This window comes from Phyllobates terribilis, unplaced genomic scaffold, assembly GCF_046119375.1.
Source record: "Phyllobates terribilis strain yellow unplaced genomic scaffold, ASM4611937v1 Scaffold_142__1_contigs__length_4687701, whole genome shotgun sequence".
NCBI lineage: Eukaryota > Metazoa > Chordata > Amphibia > Anura > Dendrobatidae > Phyllobates > Phyllobates terribilis.
In genome coordinates, this window is record NW_027362902.1 from 1,020,091 (window position 1) to 1,037,972 (window position 17,882).

Below are 17,882 nucleotides of genomic sequence, written 5' to 3' on the forward strand. Positions count from 1 at the left end.
CCTGCAGTAGATGGAATGTGGCAATGGAACGCTGGCTGCGCGTGTCATAATAGGCTCTGAGCCTTTATATACCTGTGCACAGCAGCAGCCACCTTCAGTCTGCTGCTGGACAGCCAGCAGCAGCAGCAGGAGAGGTATGTAATCAGGAGCCCTCCTGCTAAGGGTAGACAGCTGCTCGTTCCACCCCACCCCCCGCCTTAATTGGTTCTCCTCCCTTCCAACGGTGTTGAGGCGGGTGGGAACAGCAGGGGGTGAAGGTGCTGTGTTTAAAGAGGTGGAGTTATGCAGATCTAAAACGCGTGGATTGCAGCAGCAGCAAGCCGAAAAGTGCAGGCATGTAAGGGATCTAGAGGTTGACAACATGTCTTCTTAACGGGAGTCCAGGAGCTCATCTCCACAAATGGACTTTTCAGGATCCTTGGGTGGCTCCGTAGTTTGAAACCAATTCTGGTTATCGCTTCTCGGCCTTTTGGCTAAGATCAAGTGTAGTATCTGTTCTTTTAAGAACACAAGAGCTACGATCTACACTTGACGAGAGCGATCGAACTCGGAAGGAGAAGAGCTTCGGAGCCCAGCTGACATCAGAGAACGAAGGCGGATATCGGTGGGAGGAAGAAGCTCTAAAGAATCCAGAAGAAGACGAAGACTCGGAGAAGAATCGGGCTGTCCTGTGGAATCTTCGAGGAAGAAAATCATCGAGACAAAGACCTTTCGGGGAATTTGTCCAGAACACGACGGGAGAAGAATCTGCATAGCTCCACCCATTCCGGGAAGAGTTCCAGATCCAGCTCCAAGAAGTAACTGCAGGAGGAAAGCCATGGCAAGCGCTGCGAGGAAGGCCGAAAAGAAGAGCCTGGAGCTGGGGACAGCCAGGAGGGCCCAGCCAGGAGCCGATTCTGACCCCAAGGACTCTGCCTCCACGACTGGCCAGCAGAAGGGACCCCAGAAGCCCCGCCACGAAGCTCCAGCCCTGGAGCCATGGATGCGGCAGACGGTGGCCCTGAAGCTGAAGGAAGTGGATGGGAGGGTGCCTGACATGTCCTCGGACGTGTTCTGCCAGAAGATGCTGCTGGATCGAGGCTTCTCCAGGTCGGATACCCTCAGCATCCAGACCTTCTTGACGGGGATCTTCTTCGTCACCTTCGCCACTGTGAACACCTGCAGGAGGTTCTGGGAAATGGTAAGCGCAAAAGGACCGGATAATTCTTTCTCTGCCTTTACAGGTAGCTGCCCTATCCAGAGGGATGAAAGGAGGATCACGGTCTCCATGCGCAACCCGCACACCCCAGGCCAAGACATCTGTACCTTCCTGAGACGCTTCTGTTTGGTTGTGAAGGAACCCTCTCACATCCTGAATGGACTCGGCTTCTGGACAGGTAAGTGGTCGGTGACCGTTAGACTTCACAGGGACCTGGCGTACTCAGACGGACTTCGGCACCTGCCCCCGACATTCTCCCTGGGCAACTCCTACGGCCTCATCTATTACCCGGACATGCCGCGGAACTGCAGGAGATGCGGCAAGAACGGCCACGAGATGAAGGACTGCAAGGAGGATGCCTGCAGGATTTGTCGAGTGACGGGACACAGCTCGAAGGACTGCCCGAAGAAGACGTCCTGCAACCTGTGTGGGCTGGCGGCTCATCTGTACAAGGATTGCCCCAGGCGTGAGAGATCCTGGGCATCGGTGGTTGCGACGACCCCAGCTACGGAGGACAAGGCCCCGACGACCAGGCCTGTGAAGGTCAAGGACGCGACGACCAAGGCCCCAGCGGCCAAGGCCGAGACGACCAAGGCCAAAGCGGTCAAGGAGTCGGTGGCCAAAGCCCCAGCGACGGTCCCAGCAGCTCCGAAGCAGAAGAAAAAGTCAAAGGAGGGTAAGAGTTCTGTCACCCCTCTCTCGATCCCTCCCCCTGCCACCCCCGTCCAATCCCCCCCCACCCCGGCCACCCCTGCTGAGGATTCCACTTCCTCTTCCTCCTTCCCCTACTCCTCAGCAGGTGTCCTTTCCCCTGCCCCGGCAGCCACTCTCCCTCCCCAGACCATGGTAGCGGTGGAATTAACCTTTCCTCCACCCGCCGCTATCTATTCCGAGGAGGATTTTCCCCTTCTTGTCTCCCCAGTTCCAACCCGGGGAAAGAGGAAGGTGGAGGACAGCCCTGCTACTGAATCCTCCAAAAAGAAGATTCTGGATTTCGTAGGCGAAAAGGAGGATACCCTCCCTGAGCCAGAAGAGATGGAGCACATGGTTGAGACCCTGGTGGCCGAGCCAGAAGAGGAGGAACTGGTGGTCGCCGAGATTGAGGCCGCGCTGCTTGACCAGATGGAGGAAGAGGGCCTGCTGGTGATCCCGTCACCAGCAGTCAACACCGACGAGGGACCACCCGACCGGAGTGGTAACTAAGGTGTATTGCCTGCGCTAACTTTTTCTTTTTTCCCTACATGATGGCTAATATTAACTTATTTTCCATTAATGTCAGGAGCATCAAGGACAAGTTCAGACGTCAGACTATTTATGCCTTCCTTACTTCCCAGTTGTGTGATGTTTATATGTTGCAGGAATGTTCCCTTCCCTCCTCTAGGTCCTTCAAACATCTGGCCAGGGAGTGGTCCCACGGTCCATCCTACTGGTCCGGTGGGGGTGACTGCAAGTCTGCGGGGGTCGCAATTCTGATCGGGGGGGGCGCATTCACGCTTGAGTCCGTCCAGGAGCTCATCTGCGGCAGGGCTCTTGTTGTAGATGGCAACTGGGCGGGAGAACCTGTCAGGTTCATCAACGTGTATGCGTCCCCACTGAAGAATGAGCGTTTGGAGCTTTTCCAGACCCTGCGGCTTCAGCTTGCCACCACCAGGACCTTAGTGATGGCCGGGGATTTCAACTGCCCCATCGAGGAGGACGGTCGTAGTTCTGGCACATCTGCCAAGTTGGACATCACGTCCAAGCTGCTCATCGAGATGGTAACCGAGGCCTCTCTTCAGGACGTGGTGGGCTCCATGGGGAGAGGCTCCATGAACTATTCGTGGAGCCGACCCGATGGCTCACTCCGCTCCAGGATTGACTTTGTGTTCACCTCTCGGGCAGTCAGGCAGAGTAGGCACTCGATGGTCTCCTGCTTCTTCTCCGACCACAGAGCCATTCACTTACAAGGTGTCCTCGGCGACGGTTTTCCGTCCGGCCCCGGCTCCTGGAAGCTGAATTGTGCTCTGCTGGCTCAGGATGAAGTCGTGGAGGAGCTGAGAGCAGCCTACGCAATGTGGCAGTCCTACAAGGGTAGCTTCCAAACAGTCTCTGATTGGTGGGAATATGTTAAACTTGAGTTTCGCTGTTTCTTTCAGGCCAAGGGTCGACAACAGGAGTGTGAGAAGAGGAGGGACTTCAGAGGGCTGCAGCGCGAGCTGCGGTCGCTGCAGGACCTTCTTCACTGCGGCTGGGACGTGAGGGAGGAGCTGGAGGAGACCAAGAAGAGCCTGAAAAGGCACTTTGAGGAGGAGTCCAAGCGAATCATCTTCCGTTCCAAAGTGGAGAATCTGGAGAAGGGTGAGAAATGTAACTCATTCTTTTTCAGGAAACTTCATGCCGGTCACACGCCCCTGAACGAGCTGCGAGACGAGAGCGGAAACATGCGACGTGGGAAGGAGGACGTGATGAGGGTCGTCAGCGACTTCTACAGCGAACTCTACTCCCACAAGACTACCGACCCCGACGCTGCTGATAAGTTCCTGTCAGGTATCACTAACCATCTTGATCCTGCAGGCACGGCAGCCTTGGACAAACCTCTGATGGTGGGCGAATTGCTCTCTGCCGCTAAATCCTTTAGGACCGGCAGGACCCCGGGCAGTGATGGTCTTCCAGCGGAGCTCTATGTAGCGCTGGGAGACCTCATCTGTCCGGACCTGTTGGACCTGTACGAGGAGATGGTGGTGGAGGGTAGAATGCCTCCATCTTTGAGGGAAGGAATGGTCACGATCCTGTACAAGCGGAAGGGAGAGAGGTGCGACCTGAGGAATTGGCGTCCCATCACTCTGCTCAACGTGGACTACAAGATCCTGGCCAAGACGATGGCGACACGACTTAAGACGGTCATCGGACGGATCATCCACCCGGACCAGACCTGCGGCATCCCTGGACGTCGCATCGCAGACAGCCTCGCTCTCGTGCGGGACACGGTCGAGTACATCAAGGTCCGCCGCGCACACGCGGCCCTGGTCTCCTTGGATCAGGAGAAGGCCTTCGACCGGGTTTCCCACGAGTTCATGGGCCGAGCTCTGCACCGGTTAGGTTTGGGTAACATGTTTTGTTCGTATGTCCGTCTGATGTATTTTGATATCCACAGCTCGGTGTTGGTGAACGGCTGGAAGACTGACCCCTTCCCTGTCCTCTCTGGGGTCAGACAAGGCTGCCCTCTATCACCTCTTCTTTTTGTTTGTGTTATAGAACTCTTCGCAGAGGCTATCCGGCAGAATGGAGAGATCAGAGGGATCACCGCACCGGGTCCGGGACGACACGAGGTCAAGTGCTCGCTCTACATGGACGACGTCACCGTCTTCTGCGCTGATCGTGGTTCAGTCGACGCCCTCGTCCAGACGTGTGAGAGGTTCGGCCGGGCTTCAGGGGCCAAAGTCAACTGCAGGAAGTCGGAAGCCATGCTCTTCGGGGATTGGCAGCCGGCCTCCTCCGCCCCCTTCCCCTTCAACATTCAACCGGATTTCCTCAAGGTGCTGGGAGTCTGGTTCGGGAAGGAAGGAGCGGCCCTCAAGTCCTGGCAAGAACGCTTGGCCAAGGTGAAGCAACGGATCGGACTCTGGAGCCTCAGACACCTCACTTGTGAGGGTAAGGCACTCGTCCTGCGTAATGAGGTCCTGCCCGTCTTGCAGTACACGGCGCAGGCCTGGCCCCCACACGTCACTGTGTGCAGGGCCATTACCAGGACAGTGTTTCACTTTGTCTGGGGATCCAAGATGGACAGAGTCAGGCGGGCCGTCATGTACAAGGAGCCTCGCAAGGGTGGGAAGGGCGTTCCAGATATCCCCACCCTCCTGCGATCCTCTTTTGTGTGTGATTGTGTCCGCCGGACTTTGCAAGTCAAGAATGGCTCCGCGGGCAGGTCCATGTCTCGCTTCTTCCTGCTTCCTCTTTGGAGGCGACTCGGCTGGGACAAGTGGGACAGCTCCTTCCCCTACAACTGGACGACGCCATGGTTCTACGGAGACGTCGTTCGATTTGTGGGGGAGCATCAACTGGAGGGACTCAAGCCCGACTTGTGGAAGCCCAAAACTATCCACAAGCTAATCAGAGCCAAGGATGACGTGGAGAACATCACAGGACTTCACCAGGACACGCTGGAGACTGTGTGGACAAATGTGTCATCTGACAGGCTGACCAACGGGCACAAGGACTTGTCGTGGATGGCGATTCAGGGCGGACTGCCCGTCCGGTCATTCATGCATGCCCGGAACCTGTGCAAGACCCGGTACTGCCCAAGGTGCCCCTTCGTGGAGGAAACATCTTTGCACACTTTTTGGGACTGCGGATTTGCACAGCGCCTATTGACTGCACTTGAGGACGACCTGAGGAACTCTGTCCCCAGGGCGAGCCTATCGCACCATTCTGTGCTTTACGGACTCTTCCCTGGGGTTCATACCGTCGGAGCCATCCAGGAGGCTTGGCACCTTATGAACTGCTTCAAGGATGCCGTTTGGGTCGCCAGGAACCGGCTCATCTTGAGGAGGGAGAGGATGTCCATCCAGGACTGCCGCAGGCTGATCCACAGCCTGCTCAGAGACTATTCCATCATGGACGGTCCGGAGGACGAGGACGAGGACTAAACCCCTCCTCCCCCTCTCCCCTTATGTGTCTTGTCTTTCAATAAAGCTTCGGGCCTGTGATTTTCCCCTCCCCATCCCCTTTTTCCCAATCCCCATCCCTTATCACGGTTCGTCGTACTGTATTGATTGACATGCTTTTTCTTTCAGATTGAGTGTTTTGTGTAGCATAGGGGTGTGATGTGTCTAGTTAGTGCGTCGTATCCTCATGCTATGTAAATATGATGTAGAATTCTGTGTGTACTGGGCTGCGGCACTGTACACTGTCTGTTAACTTATTTTTTGTGCTAATAAAAGATATATTCAATCAAAAAATCTGTTCTTATCAGTTTAATATCTGATACGTCCCCTATCTGGGGACCATATATTAAATGGATTTTTAGAACAGGGAGATGGAAAAAGAGCTTGCTCTGTCCACTCCACGCATTGACCTGGTATTGCAGTATCTCCAGGACCGGTGCACCCCTTCTTTAATGCAGTTTCTAAAATCAGAAAGAATTGAATTCAATGTTTTTTGTTCATTTTGCTTGTTTGTCGGATTTGGGGATGGACTCTTTGGCTTTGCTTTTCTTCTCCTCATTGGATTTTTCATGTTCAAAGTTGCAGAAGCCAGATTACAAGCTCATTTTGGTTCAACTTCAGCAACTGTGCATTGCATTGCCATGTAATGTGATGCAATGCTATCTTTCTAGCTCTCCCTTTTTACTTCCTTTTGGATAAACAGACATATTAGGCAAGCATTTTGGAGCTTTCACCTAAATAACTACAGGTGGTGAGATAAGCTGCACAATATAATTGACCTTTCAGTATATTGTTGCACACACACCATCTATTTAGCAAATGCCCTTGTTATCAACAGCAGCCTTTTAAACTCACCTGAGCTAACAGGTATGTGCGCTGGTTACTCTGCTGCGCTTAAAATTTCTTTTTTGGTTTGCTACAATGCCTTTTCTGAAACGTTGTCTCCTTCTGCTGGAACACTGACTTCTTTCATTTAATGCCTGCAGACTATAAAAGAGAACCCAACCCAAAAAGTTTGGTTGATTAGTCTGTGGCATTCTGTTAAACTGTTGCTTATGGCGGTCTCTGTGAGCTTCTCAGCGACATTCAGCCAGCCAGGTATCCTGCCTGCAGTAGATGGAATGTGGCAATGGAACGCTGGCTGCGCGTGTCATAATAGGCTCTGAGCCTTTATATACCTGTGCACAGCAGCAGCCACCTTCAGTCTGCTGCTGGACAGCCAGCAGCAGCAGCAGCAGGAGAGGTATGTAATCAGGAGCCCTCCTGCTAAGGGTAGACAGCTGCTCGTTCCACCCCACCCCCCGCCTTAATTGGTTCTCCTCCCTTCCAACGGTGTTGAGGCGGGTGGGAACAGCAGGGGGTGAAGGTGCTGTGTTTAAAGAGGTGGAGTTATGCAGATCTAAAACGCGTGGATTGCAGCAGCAGCAAGCCGAAAAGTGCAGGCATGTAAGGGATCTAGAGGTTGACAACATGTCTTCTTAACGGGAGTCCAGGAGCTCATCTCCACAAATGGACTTTTCAGGATCCTTGGGTGGCTCCGTAGTTTGAAACCAATTCTGGTTATCGCTTCTCGGCCTTTTGGCTAAGATCAAGTGTAGTATCTGTTCTTATCAGTTTAATATCTGATATGTCCCCTATCTGGGGACCATATATTAAATGGATTTTTAGAACAGGGAGATGGAAAAAGAGCTTGCTCTGTCCACTCCACGCATTGACCTGGTACTGCAGTATCTCCAGGACCGGTGCACCCCTTCTTTAATGCAGTTTCTAAAATCAGAAAGAATTGAATTCAATGTTTTTTGTTCATTTTGCTTGTTTGTCGGATTTTGGGATGGACTCTTTGGCTTTGCTTTTCTTCTCCTCATTGGATTTTTCATGTTCAAAGTTGCAGAAGCCAGATTACAAGCTCATTTTGGTTCAACTTCAGCAACTGTGCATTGCATTGCCATGTAATGTGATGCAATGCTATCTTTCTAGCTCTCCCTTTTTACTTCCTTTTGGATAAACAGACATATTAGGCAAGCATTTTGGAGCTTTCACCTAAATAACTACAGGTGGTGAGATAAGCTGCACAATATAATTGACCTTTCAGTATATTGTTGCACACACACCATCTATTTAGCAAATGCCCTTGTTATCAACAGCAGCCTTTTAAACTCACCTGAGCTAACAGGTATGTGCGCTGGTTACTCTGCTGCGCTTAAAATTTCTTTTTTGGTTTGCTACAATGCCTTTTCTGAAACGTTGTCTCCTTCTGCTGGAACACTGACTTCTTTCATTTAATGCCTGCAGACTATAAAAGAGAACCCAACCCAAAAAGTTTGGTTGATTAGTCTGTGGCATTCTGTTAAACTGTTGCTTATGGCGGTCTCTGTGAGCTTCTCAGCGACATTCAGCCAGCCAGGTATCCTGCCTGCAGTAGATGGAATGTGGCAATGGAACGCTGGCTGCGCGTGTCATAATAGGCTCTGAGCCTTTATATACCTGTGCACAGCAGCAGCCACCTTCAGTCTGCTGCTGGACAGCCAGCAGCAGCAGCAGCAGGAGAGGTATGTAATCAGGAGCCCTCCTGCTAAGGGTAGACAGCTGCTCGTTCCACCCCACCCCCCGCCTTAATTGGTTCTCCTCCCTTCCAACGGTGTTGAGGCGGGTGGGAACAGCAGGGGGTGAAGGTGCTGTGTTTAAAGAGGTGGAGTTATGCAGATCTAAAACGCGTGGATTGCAGCAGCAGCAAGCCGAAAAGTGCAGGCATGTAAGGGATCTAGAGGTTGACAACATGTCTTCTTAACGGGAGTCCAGGAGCTCATCTCCACAAATGGACTTTTCAGGATCCTTGGGTGGCTCCGTAGTTTGAAACCAATTCTGGTTATCGCTTCTCGGCCTTTTGGCTACGATCAAGTGCTTTATTGCAGGAGATTGTGGTTGAAGGGCACTCGGGTACCCCTCTCCTTGGCCTGGCAGGATCGTCCACTTTGGTGGACTTAACCTGCTTGCTGCTATTAGGGAGAGGGCTTAGTCCCAGGGTAACGAGTTGCGATCCCCCAGCTTCCAGGTGTTTTTCGCTGCAAGAACACTGGGAGCGCAGATTGCAAGCGGCTGCAATTTGCAACCTTGTTGCGTTTTTCCATGGAGGTTGACCCTAACCTCGTGCCTCTCTATGCGAGGCTAAAAAACTCTATCCGAGTTCACTTCACGGCGGGTGGCTCGGATATGAGGAAATTAGGGTATGTAGTCCAGGACGTGCTCAGGAACCTTCTTGGCGTACAAAGGAATGAAATTCTCTCCATCCAGGATTATCCCAGAAGAGGTGACTATGACATCACATTCACCGGAGAAGGTATTTTTAGAGATGTACTAGAAAAGTTAAAAAAAGTTGAAAATAGTCCTGTTTTGAAAGGGATACAAATTGTTGAGCACGTCCTGGATGAGGTAAGACTGGTTATTGTAAAAATATTTTCGCCCTTTGTTTCTGCTCCAGAAGTAATGTCATTTCTAGCAATTTATTTTAAAAGTGTTAAATGTATTGGGAAGATATTAAACGAATATAACATATGGACATCTAAGTGGAAATTCCTTGTGAAGTGTACAAGAGATCCAAATACACCAGGTGGTATATGGCTCCCCCCTGCCCGTTTCAAAATTGGGCAAACAAATGGGGATTTCTTCTTTTCTGGGATGCCAGTATATTGCAGAAATTGTGGGCGCTATGGTCATTCAAAAGAAAACTGTCATGTATCATGTAGAAATTGTGCTAGTGAAGAACATGAGACAAAAGAATGCCCTAAGGAAAAGAAATGCAGTTTTTGCCAGACTCCAGGTCACTTTTATTTTTCTTGCCCTCACAGATTTCGGGAAGATGAGCAAAAGGGGAAGTCCAAGACGTCCGACCAAGGACCAAAAGATCAGACCACCCCTCAGGAGGAGGAACAACAACCTGGAGCCTCTGGAGACAATAAGGGCGTACCAAATAGTGAAGTGTCTCCAGAGTCTATGACAGGTAAAATACCAAATCCCAAAACCTGGCTGCAGGACCTGCGGGAGTCCAAAAGGAGGGCTGAGAAGGAGCAGAAGGGCACTACTGGTAAGGTCAAAAGGGACCGGCAAAAGGCCGACACAGAAGCCCATGCCCAGTCTGGGTCTCCTAGTGCTGAGGGCGCTGAGTGGATAAAGGTGGGTCCTAAGAAAAAGAAAAAGGGTGGTTCGGAGGAGGCAGCAGGAGGTGAACAGATGGACACTTCTCCAGAAGGGGACGTGGACGCTGGACCCTCAGGGGTTTCGGTCTCCGCTGCTACAGGTGGGGACCGGGATCTTGCTGCCTCTGAAGAGTCAGAGGCTCTGCCTTGTGCGCAACCTCCTCCTATAGGACGACCTTCTACAGGTCAAACAGGGGCGGCGGAACCCCTCGGGGACCCACCTGATGAGGAACTGCATGGCCAGCCAATGGAGACCCAGCGGGTTCTGCCAGCCAGCCCTCCGAGCTATGCCAGTGTAGCGTCGGGTTTATATAAATGTGGTAATCTTTCCTCCTCCACGGAGACTCTCGTGACGATACTATCAGATGAGGAGGGAGGCGCAAGCCCAGTGGTCTGATCAGGTTCATCGGACAGGTAAATCCGTTGCTCTTAGTTACCTAATTAAAATTTCTACATTTTCTAATGATGGCTGAACTCAAAGGTATTTCCCTCAACGTGAGAGGCATAAAATCTAACACGAGAAGAACTGCTCTTTTTAATTTTTTTACGTGTTTTACTGCATCTGTATTTTTTCTGCAAGAATGTAATATACCACATGAAATGTCATATCAAAAATATAAAGATGAGTGGAAGTGTGGGCCATCTGTCTGGTCCGGATCGAATGCTGCAGGATCAGCGGGTGTAGCCATACTTTTTAAAGGGAACGTTTTAATTGATTTTATTCAGGAAATTTTACCAGGTCGTATTTTATTAGTGAAAGCTTTTATTGATGGTATTAGATGGCAGTTTTTAAATTTTTATGGATCCCCAGAGAAAAATGAAAGAGCCGAAATGCTTGATCTTTTACCATTATTTATTAATAACTCTGAACCTTTTATCTTAGCAGGGGATTTTAATTGTGTTTTAAAAGGTGAAAACCGGCGCTCCAGCTCTGTAAGCAGGAACTACGATAAAACCTCAGGTATGCTACATGATATAGTCAAAGATGCTAAATTGATAGACATATATAAAGAGTGTCATAGTGACAGCCCAGAGGACGCCGGTTTCACTTGGAGCAATGCTAATTGTAGCTCTAGGATTGATTTTATTTTTGGTTCAGATAAAACAATACCTGCCAAATGTGAAGTTTTAACTAATATATTTTCAGACCATAAACTTTTATCCTTTACCATAAAAGTAAATGATAACAAAAAATGTGGTAAGAAAAGCTGGAAAATGAACGTATCCCTTTTAACCGACCCGCAGATTTTATCAGATTTTATTGAGTTTTATAGGAAATGTAGAAAAGGGAAAAAAACAAATGAGACTATGAGTGTATGGTGGGATAGAATGAAAGTAAAAATAAAAGACTTTTTTATTAAAAAGAGTATATGTAGAGCCAAAGAAAAATATGAAGAATATAGAATTTTAAATACCCGCCTACAAACATTATTTAAGCTCAGAGACAATGGGATAGATGTACAACTTGATATTTCAAACTTAAAAGAAGAGATTTCAAAATGGCTAGAACAAAAAGGAAAAGAGATAATTTTTCGTTCTAGAGTACAACATATAGAAGAAAATGAAAAGTGTTCCAGATATTTTTTTAGGAAAAATAAAAAAGAAAAAGTGATAATTGACCATATAGATGGTGAGAATAATATAAAAAATATGCTGGGTAAAGTTGAGGGTTTTTTTTCTAATCTTTTTAATGGAAAAAATATAGATAATAAATTAATGGATGATTCGCTGCAAGGACTAACAGCTGTTTTAGATCCCGCATCCCAAGAGTTTTTATCCCAAGTTTTAACGGAACAAGAAGTGTTAAAAACTATTAAAAGTTTTAAAACTGGAAAGGTCCCTGGTCCTGATGTCATCCCAATAGAATTTTATGTATGTTTTTATGATATTTTAAAAGATGATTTGTTTTATTTGTTTACTGAGGTTTTTAATAATAAGGTTTTATTAAATTCCTGGAAGAAAGGTGAAGTCTCCCTCCTATACAAAAAAGGTGATAAATCAAAATTAGAAAACTGGAGACCAATAACACTTTTAAATTGTGACTATAAAATAATGGCTAAAATTTGTGCAAATCGTCTAAAAGAAGTCATCAGCAAAGTTATTCATTCTAATCAAGTGTGTGGGGTGCCGGGGCGCAGTATATGGGACAATCTGAATTTAGTGAAAGACTGTATTGAGGATGTGAAAGACAGAAAGGGGAAAATGGCGATTTTATCTATTGATTTTGAAAAAGCATTTGACCGTGTCTCACACTTTTATCTTTTTAAAGTTTTAGAGAAAATGGGCATACCAGAAGGGTTTTTACTATCGCTTAAAGCATTTTACAAGGATTGTACAAGTAAGATTTTAGTGAATGGTTTTAAGACACAAGAGGTATTTTTACGGTCAGGGGTGAAACAGGGATGCCCTCTGTCCCCCCTACTGTTTATCTGTGCACTGGAACCAATGTTATGTGCAATACGCCAAAATAAACAGATATGCGGTGTCCCTCTGCCTGGAAGCGGTGGTTTGGAGGCCAAGGTTGTAGGCTACATGGATGACGTGGCGGTCTTGTGTACAGATGCACCATCACTTACGGCCACTCTCCATCAAGTGCAATCCTTTTGTCTAGCTTCTGGTTTTAAAATCAATTTTAATAAGTGTAACATTTTAAGTGTTGGGGGGATGATTTTACGTGATGTACCAATTAATGTCTCCGAATCCATTTCCATTTTAGGTATATCATTCACTGAAAATAATGATGGTTATAATAGTTGGGAAACAGTTACACAGAAAATAAATACGAAAATATGTATGTGGAACATGAGGAGACTTACAATGGAGGGTAAAGTATTGGTTTTAAAGATGGTGATTTTACCTCTTTTATTGTATCTTAGCATGGTTTTCCCCCCGCCTGTTAATGTTTTAAAAAAGATAACCAAAACCTGTTTTACCTTCTTTTGGAACTCAAAAATGGAAAAGCTGAAAAGAGAAATCGTGATGAAATCAAAAGTAAAAGGTGGTAAAGATTTTCCAGATTTTAATAGGTTTCTTTTAATCCATCTGTTCGTTTACTGTTTTAATGCCCTTTTTAAGAATCACTATTGGTCCTTTTTAATGCGTTTTAATACAGGATTTTTTATGAGAAAGTTTGGATGGTATGAAGTTAATATATCTGTGCCCCATGCTTTTAATTTGTCGACGCATTATGAGATTTTAAGGAAAATAGTGTCCGATTTTAATTTAGGGACTAAGAAAATAGAGGAATTAAGAAATAGTAAGAAACTAATTAAAGAAATACGTAAAAGTGAGGAAATATGTAATGTTGACAGATATGATGATGACAAATCTATGTCTATCTGGAAAATGATTAACGTTTTTTATCTTTTTAATGAACAGAGAGATCTGGCTTGGAGTTGCATGCACCGCTGTCTTCCTTGCCGGGCATTCCAATACAGAAGAGGATTTGTGAGGTCTGCCATCTGCCCAAGAGCCGGATGCCAAGACGAGGAAACGGTGGAACATCTATTATGGACATGTAATTTTGCAAAGGATTTCTGGAGAAGACTGCTCCCCCTACTGGAAAGGGTGGCAGACCTCAAGGACTTTACATATAAAACTGTGCTATACGGACTTATGGAATGCCCCACAATGGACCAGTACACAATGGCTTGGAAGACAGTGAACTGCGCCAAGTCATCTCTCTGGAAAGCGCGCAACATTGCTATTTTTAAACAAGATGTTTTATCAGTGAATGATGTTTTAAGTTTATGTTTATGTGAAATGTACACTTATTATTTAATTGACAAAAAGAAGAATGTACATATTTCCAAAAAATGGCTTGTTGACCAATGGAACCTAATTATTTAAAATCTTTGTATTTTTTGTTTTGTAAATTTCATTTGTCTTTTAACGTTTTGGTATTTGTTTAATTATGCTTGTAATTTGTTAAAGTTTTAATAAACGGTTTTATCCCTCTGCAGGGGATAGCCAAATTAAAAAAAAATCTGTTCTTATCAGTTTAATATCTGATACGTCCCCTATCTGGGGACCATATATTAAATGGATTTTTAGAACAGGGAGATGGAAAAAGAGCTTGCTCTGTCCACTCCACGCATTGACCTGGTATTGCAGTATCTCCAGGACCGGTGCACCCCTTCTTTAATGCAGTTTCTAAAATCAGAAAGAATTGAATTCAATGTTTTTTGTTCATTTTGCTTGTTTGTCGGATTTTGGGATGGACTCTTTGGCTTTGCTTTTCTTCTCCTCATTGGATTTTTCATGTTCAAAGTTGCAGAAGCCAGATTACAAGCTCATTTTGGTTCAACTTCAGCAACTGTGCATTGCATTGCCATGTAATGTGATGCAATGCTATCTTTCTAGCTCTCCCTTTTTACTTCCTTTTGGATAAACAGACATATTAGGCAAGCATTTTGGAGCTTTCACCTAAATAACTACAGGTGGTGAGATAAGCTGCACAATATAATTGACCTTTCAGTATATTGTTGCACACACACCATCTATTTAGCAAATGCCCTTGTTATCAACCGCAGCCTTTTAAACTCACCTGAGCTAACAGGTATGTGCGCTGGTTACTCTGCTGCGCTTAAAATTTCTTTTTTGGTTTGCTACAATGCCTTTTCTGAAACGTTGTCTCCCTCTGCTGGAACACTGACTTCTTTCATTTAATGCCTGCAGACTATAAAAGAGAACCCAACCCAAAAAGTTTGGTTGATTAGTCTGTGGCATTCTGTTAAACTGTTGCTTATGGCGGTCTCTGTGAGCTTCTCAGCGACATTCAGCCAGCCAGGTATCCTGCCTGCAGTAGATGGAATGTGGCAATGGAACGCTGGCTGCGCGTGTCATAATAGGCTCTGAGCCTTTATATACCTGTGCACAGCAGCAGCCACCTTCAGTCTGCTGCTGGACAGCCAGCAGCAGCAGCAGCAGGAGAGGTATGTAATCAGGAGCCCTCCTGCTAAGGGTAGACAGCTGCTCGTTCCACCCCACCCCCCGCCTTAATTGGTTCTCCTCCCTTCCAACGGTGTTGAGGCGGGTGGGAACAGCAGGGGGTGAAGGTGCTGTGTTTAAAGAGGTGGAGTTATGCAGATCTAAAACGCGTGGATTGCAGCAGCAGCAAGCCGAAAAGTGCAGGCATGTAAGGGATCTAGAGGTTGACAACATGTCTTCTTAACGGGAGTCCAGGAGCTCATCTCCACAAATGGACTTTTCAGGATCCTTGGGTGGCTCCGTAGTTTGAAACCAATTCTGGTTATCGCTTCTCGGCCTTTTGGCTAAGATCAAGTGTAGTATCTGTTCTTATCAGTTTAATATCTGATACGTCCCCTATCTGGGGACCATATATTAAATGGATTTTTAGAACAGGGAGATGGAAAAAGAGCTTGCTCTGTCCACTCCACGCATTGACCTGGTATTGCAGTATCTCCAGGACCGGTGCACCCCTTCTTTAATGCAGTTTCTAAAATCAGAAAGAATTGAATTCAATGTTTTTTGTTCATTTTGCTTGTTTGTCGGATTTTGGGATGGACTCTTTGGCTTTGCTTTTCTTCTCCTCATTGGATTTTTCATGTTCAAAGTTGCAGAAGCCAGATTACAAGCTCATTTTGGTTCAACTTCAGCAACTGTGCATTGCATTGCCATGTAATGTGATGCAATGCTATCTTTCTAGCTCTCCCTTTTTACTTCCTTTTGGATAAACAGACATATTAGGCAAGCATTTTGGAGCTTTCACCTAAATAACTACAGGTGGTGAGATAAGCTGCACAATATAATTGACCTTTCAGTATATTGTTGCACACACACCATCTATTTAGCAAATGCCCTTGTTATCAACAGCAGCCTTTTAAACTCACCTGAGCTAACAGGTATGTGCGCTGGTTACTCTGCTGCGCTTAAAATTTCTTTTTTGGTTTGCTACAATGCCTTTTCTGAAACGTTGTCTCCCTCTGCTGGAACACTGACTTCTTTCATTTAATGCCTGCAGACTATAAAAGAGAACCCAACCCAAAAAGTTTGGTTGATTAGTCTGTGGCATTCTGTTAAACTGTTGCTTATGGCGGTCTCTGTGAGCTTCTCAGCGACATTCAGCCAGCCAGGTATCCTGCCTGCAGTAGATGGAATGTGGCAATGGAACGCTGGCTGCGCGTGTCATAATAGGCTCTGAGCCTTTATATACCTGTGCACAGCAGCAGCCACCTTCAGTCTGCTGCTGGACAGCCAGCAGCAGCAGCAGCAGGAGAGGTATGTAATCAGGAGCCCTCCTGCTAAGGGTAGACAGCTGCTCGTTCCACCCCACCCCCCGCCTTAATTGGTTCTCCTCCCTTCCAACGGTGTTGAGGCGGGTGGGAACAGCAGGGGGTGAAGGTGCTGTGTTTAAAGAGGTGGAGTTATGCAGATCTAAAACGCGTGGATTGCAGCAGCAGCAAGCCGAAAAGTGCAGGCATGTAAGGGATCTAGAGGTTGACAACATGTCTTCTTAACGGGAGTCCAGGAGCTCATCTCCACAAATGGACTTTTCAGGATCCTTGGGTGGCTCCGTAGTTTGAAACCAATTCTGGTTATCGCTTCTCGGCCTTTTGGCTAAGATCAAGTGTAGTATCTGTTCTTATCAGTTTAATATCTGATACGTCCCCTATCTGGGGACCATATATTAAATGGATTTTTAGAACAGGGAGATGGAAAAAGAGCTTGCTCTGTCCACTCCACGCATTGACCTGGTATTGCAGTATCTCCAGGACCGGTGCACCCCTTCTTTAATGCAGTTTCTAAAATCAGAAAGAATTGAATTCAATGTTTTTTGTTCATTTTGCTTGTTTGTCGGATTTTGGGATGGACTCTTTGGCTTTGCTTTTCTTCTCCTCATTGGATTTTTCATGTTCAAAGTTGCAGAAGCCAGATTACAAGCTCATTTTGGTTCAACTTCAGCAACTGTGCATTGCATTGCCATGTAATGTGATGCAATGCTATCTTTCTAGCTCTCCCTTTTTACTTCCTTTTGGATAAACAGACATATTAGGCAAGCATTTTGGAGCTTTCACCTAAATAACTACAGGTGGTGAGATAAGCTGCACAATATAATTGACCTTTCAGTATATTGTTGCACACACACCATCTATTTAGCAAATGCCCTTGTTATCAACAGCAGCCTTTTAAACTCACCTGAGCTAACAGGTATGTGCGCTGGTTACTCTGCTGCGCTTAAAATTTCTTTTTTGGTTTGCTACAATGCCTTTTCTGAAACGTTGTCTCCCTCTGCTGGAACACTGACTTCTTTCATTTAATGCCTGCAGACTATAAAAGAGAACCCAACCCAAAAAGTTTGGTTGATTAGTCTGTGGCATTCTGTTAAACTGTTGCTTATGGCGGTCTCTGTGAGCTTCTCAGCGACATTCAGCCAGCCAAGTATCCTGCCTGCAGTAGATGGAATGTGGCAATGGAACGCTGGCTGCGCGTGTCATAATAGGCTCTGAGCCTTTATATACCTGTGCACAGCAGCAGCCACCTTCAGTCTGCTGCTGGACAGCCAGCAGCAGCAGCAGCAGGAGAGGTATGTAATCAGGAGCCCTCCTGCTAAGGGTAGACAGCTGCTCGTTCCACCCCACCCCCCGCCTTAATTGGTTCTCCTCCCTTCCAACGGTGTTGAGGCGGGTGGGAACAGCAGGGGGTGAAGGTGCTGTGTTTAAAGAGGTGGAGTTATGCAGATCTAAAACGCGTGGATTGCAGCAGCAGCAAGCCGAAAAGTGCAGGCATGTAAGGGATCTAGAGGTTGACAACATGTCTTCTTAACGGGAGTCCAGGAGCTCATCTCCACAAATGGACTTTTCAGGATCCTTGGGTGGCTCCGTAGTT

The 17,882-nt window shown here is 46.9% G+C and overlaps 5 non-coding genes and 1 pseudogene across 5 annotated transcripts; all 6 read left to right on the forward strand.

Moving 5' to 3' along the window:
* The first annotated feature begins 453 nt into the window (after positions 1-453).
* On the forward strand, positions 454-531 carry LOC141206378 (U2 spliceosomal RNA; annotated as a pseudogene).
* Positions 532-6,095: 5,564 nt separating this feature from the next.
* On the forward strand, positions 6,096-6,288 carry LOC141206214 (U2 spliceosomal RNA). The gene has a single exon (XR_012276879.1). It is a non-coding gene; the product is annotated as a U2 spliceosomal RNA (small nuclear RNA).
* Positions 6,289-7,403: 1,115 nt separating this feature from the next.
* Positions 7,404-7,594, forward strand: LOC141206021 (U2 spliceosomal RNA). Its single transcript, XR_012276689.1, has one exon. It is a non-coding gene; the product is annotated as a U2 spliceosomal RNA (small nuclear RNA).
* A 6,390-nt stretch (positions 7,595-13,984) lies between these two features.
* Positions 13,985-14,172, forward strand: LOC141206256 (U2 spliceosomal RNA). Its single transcript, XR_012276912.1, has one exon. It is a non-coding gene; the product is annotated as a U2 spliceosomal RNA (small nuclear RNA).
* A 1,115-nt stretch (positions 14,173-15,287) lies between these two features.
* On the forward strand, positions 15,288-15,478 carry LOC141205682 (U2 spliceosomal RNA). Its single transcript, XR_012276359.1, has one exon. It is a non-coding gene; the product is annotated as a U2 spliceosomal RNA (small nuclear RNA).
* Positions 15,479-16,593: 1,115 nt separating this feature from the next.
* Positions 16,594-16,784, forward strand: LOC141205693 (U2 spliceosomal RNA). Its single transcript, XR_012276370.1, has one exon. It is a non-coding gene; the product is annotated as a U2 spliceosomal RNA (small nuclear RNA).
* The last annotated feature ends 1,098 nt before the right edge of the window (positions 16,785-17,882 follow it).